The sequence below is a fragment of the Solanum pennellii genome, chromosome 12 (genome assembly GCF_001406875.1).
Source record: "Solanum pennellii chromosome 12, SPENNV200".
Lineage (NCBI taxonomy): Eukaryota > Viridiplantae > Streptophyta > Magnoliopsida > Solanales > Solanaceae > Solanum > Solanum pennellii.
Window position 1 is genome coordinate 31,411,066 of NC_028648.1, and position 7,856 is coordinate 31,418,921.

The 7,856-nt window shown below is 33.1% G+C and overlaps 1 long non-coding RNA gene across 1 annotated transcript; it reads left to right on the plus strand.

Moving 5' to 3' along the window:
• Nucleotides 1-403: 403 nt before the first annotated feature.
• On the plus strand, nt 404-6,625 carry LOC114075065. Its single transcript, XR_003575395.1, has 3 exons — nt 404-702; nt 3,643-4,586; nt 6,415-6,625. It is a non-coding gene; the product is annotated as an uncharacterized LOC114075065 (long non-coding RNA).
• Nucleotides 6,626-7,856: the final 1,231 nt, after the last annotated feature.

Here is a 7,856-nt window from a genome sequence, read left to right on the forward strand (position 1 = left end):
CGAAAAATATAGAGAGGAGTTATTTATCTTGTTGAACCTTACGTTGTATTTTTTATTATTTATATCATATAGGAATAAAAAATAAATTTTGTTTAAATTATATATCAAATAAAATATGTGTTGGCAAAAATGGATGTAGGTGATAATCAAATTGGAAAACCATAAAAAAATTAAAAAGATATCATTAAGAATTGTAACTTTAAAAAGCGTAAAAATTACTTTTTATGATCATAGATAAATTATATTAAAAGATAAATGTGATGTACCATCTCTCAAAATGAAGTAAGGTGTCTAGAGCCTCACATGTGCCTAAAAAGGCTAATAACATATTGATGAAGTGTTTTACAGTGCATAACTGCCTCCCATCGATGCTGCCTGCAACTGCACTGCAATGCACGTTGTCCATTAATGGGGGGAATGAGAAATTCACCCCACGTCCTAAGCTGTTATTTTTGCTATTTTTGGGTGTACTAAGTTGGTTAAAAACATCAAAACCCCTATTCTAAGTCATTATTCATAATTAGACCTCCCTCTCAAAAACAAATATTCTCTAGAAACCTTTATTGGAGATGAAGCTCAAGAACATCCTTGGTGATGGATTCTCAAGCTTTCTTCTTCAATTTTTCGTGTATTTTTCATGTAATGAGATATGGTGATCCTTCATCCTTATTTATTCATTCATCTAAGGAGTTCCTTCAAAAGGTTTCATGATCATATTCTTTGTCTTTCAATGTAGCCATGGTTTTGATTCTCAAAACGATTTCAAAAGAATGCTTAAGAGAAATTGATGATTAGCTATTGTTTTTAATGTGAATTTCAATCAAATATAATGATGAACCCATGATCCTCCCTATTTCTCAATCTATGCTATAATGTGGGCATTGTGATGTTCATATTATTAGGTTTATTTGTAGTATGATTTGATTATGTTAAATCTACTACAACTATTGTTTCTATGTGAATAAATGATGAATTATTTTAATTGTTCAACGATGATAAAATCATGGGGAATTGGTAAGATTTCCCTATTCCTTCTACTTTGTATTGAATTGGTAGTTGAATTGGCCATGAAGGGCATTGTGTGGTATGATCCACTTATGGTGGCGGTGTTCAATTTCTTGTCAATCGCTATATGTTTTGATTATGTACTTGAATGAAATTTTGTGAATTACGAAGTGTGGTTACGATGATCATATCTATAAATCATGATGTCTAGTCTCTTAATGTAGTATTATGTTCTAGGTGTATTGACAATGTCTTCTACATGTGAATGAGACTTTTAGGGTTAGGATTGGTATATATGATTATCAATGATCAAATGCTAATGATGAATGACCCCTTCCTATGTAACCTTATGTGATTGTCTGATTATAACCAAATCTAAGAGTCTCAGCTTCAAAGTTCAAGATGTCTTCTGTCCTATGCTATAAAGTGTTGAGTAATCTATGAATGAATGTTTATTGTGATCTTAAGAGGATGGATTCCTTAAGGAGATGGTTATATCCATTATGTAATAATTTTGACCAATATGCACACACTCTCATATCTTATGCATATCTAGGACTAGGGTAGATTTGTGGTGTCTAATGAAAGGATGGTTCTCATATTCACTATTGTATACTAGTATGCATGTAAATTCTATGTTCATGAAAGTGTAATAATGTATATTAACTAGGATGACTTGATAGGTTAACTACTATTGGTACGGGTATGGGACTTTGCCTATACATTGCACATGCCTACCTTAATAGATTAGTTCCTAGGGTGATTATTCTATGTACATGAATATGAATGCATGAATTACACAATGAACATGAACATATATGCTATGACGTTAACAATATGATTTGATGAAGTAAGCATATGTGTAGTGTCTAAATGTGGTATGTGAAAGGTTTCCTCATATATAAACATGCACTTACATGAATGCATGCATAATGAAGTATGTATGATAACCTAGTATATAGAGTTCTTTGAAGGGTTTTATCAATTGTACTCTAAACTAGAATATGCTTGAATATGCTAAGTCTATGTGAAAGGTTTTCTCATATGATTTAGATTGATGAGAGTACACTTATCATCTATAACTTATAAGATAAGCATATGAGAGGTTAATACTCCTAAAGTCAATTTTATGAAAATAATATTTATAAACGCTTTTTCAAAAAGGGAACTTAGTTTAGCACCAAGTTAACTTGACAATAAGAGGTGTTGACTTCCTTTGGAGGAAGATTCACCAATAACTTCTCATAAGGTGTTGACATTCCTTGGAGGGAGATACACTTATGGGTCCATATGAGGTGTTAACTTCCCTTGGAGGGAGAGTCACCCATGGTTTCTCACAATATGAAAACTGACGTGCTAATGGGCATGTAGAGAGTTCAACAGAAATCTCTTAGTTCCATAACTATGTTGCCCCATCGGACCTAGCAAGTGGATCGACCTAAAATTCGAGAATGATGTTGATGTTTTAACTTGGCAAGTAGGATACCCTCCTTTAAGTGTGAGGGGTTCATCCCGGGTTCCATGTTAATCTCACATGGTCTTATTGTCGGTTAACGCCAGGATTTCCCTAAAGTAATACGGATAATGGAAGCAATGTAATGAACCCTAACTAGGATAAACTATGTAATGTTGCTTATTGTAGGTGACTTTACCTATTCAATGCATAAGTAGCTCTTTAAGGGAGTTCTAGGAAGGTGTTTTATATGTAAATGTATATTTTTCTTATTCACAACTCTATCGAATTAAACTACTTGTATGATAATATGCTTGGTATGAATCCTATTGTGTCCATATGATGAGGTCTTACTTTAGGTGCATAAAGTGAGTGTTATTTGCTATATGATAAATGTCTTACCTTCAATATGCATGATGTTTGTCTTACTTAGCATATAGTTGTAATGTAGTTGACTATAGTTGTAATATTGATGTATGAAGCGAATGATGTGCTTGTGGTCTCTTTGTGAGTTTACTTAGTGTGTGTGATGTTAATGGACATCACATGTACATTGCACTAGTAGTCTTAGATTGGAATTTGAGTATAGTCTTATGATGTCATTATGAAATGAAGTCTAAACGTGCTAATTTTTGCCATTGACATATTATGATGTTATTGATAGACTTGATTTGCATGTTGTCTTCGAATTTGTTTTATATGAGGTTCATGTATTATGTTGATTTATATGTGGATTATGTGTATCTTGGTATGTTATGCTTGTACGAATTTACATATTAAAGCTAATGAATGTTGGATGAATGTTCACCATGGTGACCTTAAAGTGATGCTTAAGTGTGGGTAGTGGAATGGAACACTATTCATGCATTGCACCAAGTGTTTCTAGAAGGTTACTTGGGGGTAAAGGACTTAAGGTAAAAAAAGGGTAATGTTATGAAATGCTAAATGAGCTTTAATGAATTATATGATTGCATGTGATGTTATAAATAGTGTCTATGCCTATGTAAAGTATATGATGTATATTATACTTATTGTATAAAGGTTGTATGATGTTTTACTAAAAGGCATGATGCATGGTTTTCTAACCAAATGTCCTCCTTAAATGCATGTTTTTACATAGTTTCCATACTTGGTGCATTCTTGTACTAATACCATTCTTCTTCATCTTTTTACACAAAATGTAGGTGATGATGACTAGAGGATATATCCTAAATTTAAGGGCTTTGATAGCTTCCTCATGTTCAAGGAAAGGGGTCTATATGTTTCAAGGATTTCCTATGTTATGTTATTAATTAATGTTATGTAATCGCTTAGTTCATATTGTAACACTCTGAAGTCCAGGACCTAATCTAGAGCCTTACATGAATAACTAAGACTAAGAAAACTCCTTATATGGCTAAAGTAATAAATTTAAACTAGTTAGGAAGTGTTAAATTCTATACTTCAAGAAAGGTCCATGACGTTCGGTGAATTGTGAAATATGCACTAATGTTCCTTGGCATGTTTCATGGTGTTTTATGATTCGTAAATTTATGAAAATTGGTAAAAAGGTGTTAAAAAAGTATTAGAATGTTTTTAGGGGTGAAACGTCCGGGTAAGATTACCCAAGGACAACCAAAGGGCTCCTTGGTGAGAACCCTTGCAAATAACCACAAGCTATCATATCGGCAGTGGCCAAACGACGAGGTGTCTATGGGTCAACGGACCATCGATGGATTAATATTTCCATACTTAGAAAAATTTTCAAAGTTTTCTAAAATTCCACTCTCTGTTGTGAACGACGACTTTCCAGCACGGGCTATCGATGGCTCTATGGTTCGTAGGTCGAAGACTCGTTGTTTTAGGCTCTATTTTGAATTTAAGATTTTTAGTTAGTGAATTAATTAGTGAGTTGGTTATTTAATTGCTTGGGGGTTAAGTGGTGATTAGTTAAGTTAGTAGGGGCACTATATAAGGCCCAGACAAAATTAAACTAACCCACCACCCCACAATTCCCAATCTCAAATCTCTCTACCTTCTCTACATTCTCCCTCTTTCCCCAAAGAACACCATTGGAGACCAAGGTTAAAGGTCATATGGTCTGCAAGATTTCAACTTTCTTTACTATCAATTTTCAAGGATTGTTAAGGTATGGAAGCTCTTCACTCTTGGGATCTCTTTCCCCATGAACCTCCTTAAAAGTTATTTCAAAAGATATCAAAAATATGTGTTTCTTTCAATTTCATGATTTGTCTTTCAATTGGTTATAATTTTGATTTACTTTGATTATTAATGATGTAATACGATTGTTTATGGTTTAATTGTTTTAGTTCTTATTCTTTGTCTTAGTTTGATGATAGAGTCTACAAATATAACCCTTTACCCTTACCCTAGTTATCAATAGGACTTGAAGATGATTAGGGTTGTTAGAATTGGTTATGTCATTGGTTAATTCATGATAATATGATGATGAGTGATTTATTGGAAAAATGTGATGAATTGAGGGTGAGATTCTTAATGAAGGCTATGTGGTAAGACATTGTGATCTTGAAATTCTTTACTTCAATAAAGATGGATTATATTTGGATGATGTTGTGCCATTTAATTATTGTATTTCATTAAATTAGTAAGATAATATATGATGACTATGATGACATGATATGATTACGTTGTATGTGAGATCATTGTGAGGCTATGTTATTGCAAGTTTGAAGATGGTTTCTCTTGTGTTCCTTAGATGATAAGTTAATGATATTTTTATCACACGAATGATGGTTTGTGGTTAAAGGAAGTTCTTATCCTATTCATAATGAGCTAATTAATATTCTATACAAGCGAGTTTCTCTCCCATGGCCTAAATTAAGATATATCTGTTAAAGAATGACTTGGTGGTATTTCAAAAAGGACAATAGCTTAGCATCGAGTGAACCTGACAATGAGAGGTATTGAATCCCCATATAAGGGAGATTTACCAGACATTCTCAGGAGATGAGTGCTCCAATTGATAATATGCATGTATAGGGTTCAAGATATATTTCCTAGTTTCTTAACTATGTTTCCTACTATAGGAATACGAGCTAGTGGATCCACCTAGAACGCTATAGTCATGTTTTGGTCCTACATTTTCAAGTAGACCACCTTCTTTTGATGTAGGGTTTCATGACAACGGATTCCAAGTTTAGCTCACATGGTCTATTTTCCATTAAGGTAATCCTTCCAGAAAGTAAAATGAACATAGTAAATTGAAATTTAACTAGGGTGACTTAAGGGGTTCTTCTTTGTGTAGCTAAGGGTATGGGATACTACCTACACATTACACTAGTTAGCCTTGAGGGAATTCCTAAGAGGTTGTTCATATGCTTTAATAAAATAAATGATACACATATATTGACTATTATGTTGATGATCCTATATGATGTTAGTCTCACTTATGTTCATATTATTGGTATATATTTCTTTATATGATGATGATTACTCATGATACTATGTTACATTAAGTTAGGCATTATTATGGTTTATTTCTTTATTTTCTTGACTATGTGGGGTTATGCTACTTCATATAGGCATTGAACTTGTAACCTTGGGAAGTGGTTTTGCGTAAGCTTCTTGAGTGTTGTAATGATATGAATTCTTATATATGATCTATAGTTGTGATATTTTGTTGAAGTAGATATGTGTATATGATCTTGACATACTGCTATTCATGTTGGTATGATCTTATGTTTATAATGTCCGTTTTGACTTAACTTTAGTATGATATTGTCTTTATGTTGAATATGGACTTGTATTGAGTGATTATGTCTAATGGCTTATATATATTTTTTATTGTGAATGAAAGCTTGTAAGAGTGATTTAGCATAGTTTTCAACTAAATGTCCCTTTAAGCATGATTTCAATGTTGTATGCGCATTTGTTTCCATACTCAGTAGAAGTGGATGTACTAACCCATATTCTTTCCTTTTTCCCAAATAATGTAGGTTCGGGCCGCTGAGGTATCAAGGCCAATTAAAAGAATACTTGGATATATTTCCTAACTTGATCGGTAAGTCCTTAATGTTCAAGGATGGTGGCTTCTATCTAGCCTATTCGGATTTGCTATAGTCAAAAGACATTCATTTCTTTCCTAATGTTGAAGATATTGTTGTAAGCATTATGTGGCTATTATTGATTTGTATGAGGGCTATGCTCAAATGTTCTACGTTATATTATATGGTTCAATGTGAAATGGTATAATTAAATCCTTATATGTTGATTATATTGTATAAACGAGAAGCCTATGTAAGGAGTCTAAATAAACTCCATAAGTAGTATGTGAGAGGTCTATGTAAATCTTAATATGAAATATCATCATTTACATATCATGTACAATTATAAGCATATACATATATACGAACATCCTCCTAAGACTTCCTTTAAGGCTAACTAGTGCAATGTTTAGGTAGAGTCCCATAACCCTACCTAGACTTAGCTAAACCCCTTACGTCATCCCAGTTAAAGTTCATTCCTTTAGTTCATTGTACCTTTTTAGAACATATTACCTTAATCGGCACAAACCGCATGAGCTAATGTGGAATCCGGTGTCATAGAACCCTACACCGAAAGAAGGTGGACAACTTGACAAGGTAGTAAGGAAGCATGAACGTAGCATCTAGGTGGATCCACTAGCTAGTATTCCTATGGGGGCTACATAGTTCAAAAACTAGGAGATATAGTTGGGACCTCTTTATGCTACATGCATTATAGTTTCCAATCATAGAGTATATTAGTGATCATACCTTCCCTATGTGGGAAGGGACACTCATCGCTCTAGTTCACTCGGTGCTAAGTTAGAGTCCCTTTTGAAATGTCTTTAATGATTTTAATAATCATCATTGCTTAATGTAGTTCATAGGTTCTATCTCTTGTATCATCATCATCATCATAGATCAATAAGAATTGTATGAGTTATCCTTTCATTACAATTCAGACATGTGAGGTTAGCACATTTGCATAGTCACATCATAATAACACACATTGGTATGTTTTAACCATACTTATAACATTTACATCTTATCCAACAACTTACAATCCATAGTTCAAGACATTTCAAGTAAATATCATACCAACCCTATGAATCTTAATATAAGGTATAATTCAATACAACATTATCACTTAATCACAAGTAACCATTATTGAAGTAAAGAATGGGTATCACAAGACTTAATCTCCTTCACAATGTCATCATCAAGGCCTTACCATCAACCATACAATTTAATTAAACAATGGGTGTAATACCATCACACAATAGTAACCAACATAACAACAAAGCCAATTGAATTATTATACAACAATTCATAATTAGTCATAACCTGGAATTAGAGACATAGATCAAGTTCATAATATAGGGGGTGCATCTTGGTCGTGGAAAATATGTTAGGTT